Raw genomic sequence first — 3,579 nt, 5'->3', positions numbered from 1 at the left:
TCTTCCCAAGAGGAGGATTCGCAATAAGAGGACTAAGACGCTCTCCCAACTGACTGGCTAATACCAGCTGTTTCCGACGAAGAGGAAGGCCGACTCATATTCGTTAGGTTCAGCTGAAATTTGATGATAAGACGGTGGGCTTGAAAACAAGAGGAGTAACGGATCAATGGACTGATGATCGCATGCCTCTGGCTAGTGCCCACAGGTTACAAGAAGGTAAAACGAAAGCACTGCACACCTAATCCACAAAAGTATTTATGCAAACCCCTTTTCACCTCCTCCCCAAAAAACAAGAACGTCAAAATTAAATCATTTCAAAGTCAAAGGTGCACCTAAACGTCGACATTCAGCAATTCAAAAACAAAACCCCCTGTCAGACCCAAATTGAGGATTCATTCTGGTCCATATTTATGAAATCAACCTCATTTAAAGTGGTAAATAGTTGGCGGCATCACAAAAGAATAAATAAAGGTCAGCAATAGCACTTTTTACGCCCGAATTCATTTAAGCAAGAGGTGAAAGATATCAATTCAGTTCAGTAAATCAGAAAAGAAATAAGTCGTCTTCTAAATCCCTAAATTCATCTCTTGCAAGACTAAGCAATAAAAAAGGGGAAGGTGATGTGACAACGGAGTCACCATTCAATGAGCGATTATACCTCCCTCACACTGTTGCAAAAAAACCGGCAATAGCCGATTTTAGAGGTGAATTAAAGGCATCAAAATTCGAGCGACTCTGCCCCAGATAAATAAATGCAACGATTCAAAGGAACTCGAGATAAAGCATGCAAAGTAGCCTGTTCTACGTCCACATTAACCCACACGTAAGGAATAGAGACAAGCAGAAGTTTAAAGTGGGTAGTGAAATTGAACTAAAGTTTGTGGACTTCAACGCGGACTGCTAAGATCATGTGAAAAGATTAATGCACCAAAACTGATGAATATGAAAGACAAAACCTAAGATGGGTGGTCTTTTTTCCACAGTCACCGATTCAAAAGCGCTTCAACTGGGCAAAAGAACTTTTCCTTGAAAACGAAATATATCCCGACCATATTAACGGATTTAGGGAAGTTGACGATGCAAAGTTGAAACAAGAGAGAATTGAAAAATTCAAAATGGATAATTGCTAGGCCCTATTCATTCATTAAATGACAAATTGAGGCAATTACACCAGCACGCGAAATTGGTAAGACAAACTGACTTGACTAAAAAAACACATTGAAAGTCTAAAGTAGGGGAGGAAAAATAACAGTGCATTACCATCCAGGGGCGGTGAAGACACCTTACACTCCACAAGTCGTCAGTAGCCAGTAAGCTGAGCCGGTGAGATGCACGAGACGACGTATGCAACCTGCCCCAGCTAAAATGCATGCGTGCGTGCATGAAATGCAGTCAGCCAATGGCACATTCGGACGATTCTCAATGTTGACCTTGAAATAACCAATAGCCCGTGAGATCACGTGACATGACTTGTGCTGCAATGGTGGTAGGGGTGACGCATCGCACCCAGGTAAATCTTTGTGAGCCTCATCGACTGGCACATCAATGCATGAAGCAGCCCTTTTTTTGCCAAAATCATTTCAACAATTTTATTTGTATTAATTTGTGGGTGTCAATTTCGGGGAGTGCGTTCACTTCTGATTACCTCGTTAGCATTGGCTCTGACTGAAAAGGGTTGTTTTTTTCTAGTGCTCTGCGTCTGTCACATCGGTGCAATAAAATCAACAATTTTTCAAGCCACTTAGAGGGCGAAATATGCGTATGGCAAAAGTGACGATATGTGACAAGGGAGAAGAGTTTGGGTCAATGGCATGCCTCCCAGCCAAGTCGAGTTTGCAACCCTCGCCTTTGTCGATTCACCCGGCGTCTCATTTTGGAGATACAGGAAATAGAAATCTAGTGGTGTAAGAATCTCCATCAAGTGAGGTCCCATCGGACTTTTTTTTTTCTCATTTTAATATTAGCTTAGCTAATTTGCCTCGAGTGTGATTTACGCCGCTGATATCACAACGCAGGCAAAACTGAAATCCAGCCCTTTTTGAACATCAAAGAGACGAGACTCATGTGACGAAATAAAGCAATCAGGGCAAGACAGGGGATAGCCACAGGCTCATGTCTTGAATAGACGCATTAGTGGATTAGAAGGGCCTTGAGAATGCTGCTTAAACTTTCCTTTTACAAATCATGGATCGGTGGAGTAGACTTTGTTGGTAAGCGAAGTGGATTCGACAAAAAACCGACAAAAATGTCAGGTAAAACGCTCTGAAAACCATTAAAACCTCATTGCTATACTTTACTGACCTCGGAGCTTAGACACAAGCCTAAAAACAGGGTTCCTAAACATCGGGTTTTTAACAGGTCAAAATGGGAACGATTACTACTGACTACCTACCCGTCGTTTCAGCAGTATGCGCAAGCACCGATTCAGTCATTTTACACAAAAAAGTGATTTGTTACGAATTCGCTTTATACCTTGTTACCAATTACGCGAAGCGTTCACACATTCTTCCATAGCCTCTGGGCTCAATATCACTGAATCACCCCGGTTTGGCCTACTCATTTCCATTTCAGTAGAACGCGAGGATCAAGTCGATTAATCATAGCAGCAGGCAGTTCGCAGTCACAAACCTGTTGCGTACTTAAACCTCTTCCAAGTGGGAAGGCATGCCACTCTCACAAGTAGGTGGGATGAACTTAGCTACAAGAAAAGTGACTTATTTCTTAGCAGGGGAATTACCTACTCCATCTTTACACTACGGTGGTTCTCAAAACGCAGAAAATGCTTCGGCGCGATGGCCGGAGGTGGCGGCATTAACTTTCAAAGACTTGCTTTTCAAGTGTTCGCCCTGGGAATCACTACGCTACTGGCAATGGTCTGGAACGTCCACAATTTCGACCACACCGTCTCACTACATTGCCCACCTCCGTGGTGTTTGGCCCACCCGACCACGAATACGTTTGCGTGGTGTAAACCTTCTAGTCGCCAAAGTCAACTTCGAATCTCATCGTACTCCGACCCCTGGCACGTGCTCCACTCGAAACAGTGGGAGAGAGCTTCTGTTGTCCTGACTAAGTAGCATGAACTTGGCTACGAGAAAGGCAATTCACATGTCCATTCGTCCAATCTCGAATCGAATTTGTGTGACAAAGTGCGGAATCTTCTCTAGTGGGAGAAGAGGTATTTTTTCCACTGGACCTGTTCATGACTTTTCGGAGGCAACAGTTGGCTTTTTCTCCGGACAACTGCAATAAGGGAAGCTTCGAAGAGGTGAATGCTTGGAGGATGGTTTGGTGACCTCTGTGTATTTCAGCCGATGCAGAAGTGGTCACCTTGGCTTGGAGGTTGAGGGGAAACTGCTTTGGGTCGACTGCGTCAGCTAGTATGCAGTGTGGAATGGGAGACACGTCCAAGTGTCCGTGTGAGGAGTGGTGTTGTAAATTGTTCGCCTTTTGTTGTCCTGTTGTTTGCTCTTCCCTCCGTGGGAAGTATTCCGTTTAGTTATTCCATGCATGATGAAGTGTGAAATGAACCGCGTGCCTCTAAGGCATGCCACAAATGAATGCGTGATATCTGTCCCC

This window comes from Echinococcus granulosus (assembly GCF_000524195.1).
Source record: "Echinococcus granulosus chromosome Unknown EG_S00078, whole genome shotgun sequence".
In the NCBI taxonomy this organism is placed as follows: Eukaryota; Metazoa; Platyhelminthes; class Cestoda; order Cyclophyllidea; family Taeniidae; genus Echinococcus; species Echinococcus granulosus.
Note: the sequence above shows the minus strand (reverse complement) of the source record.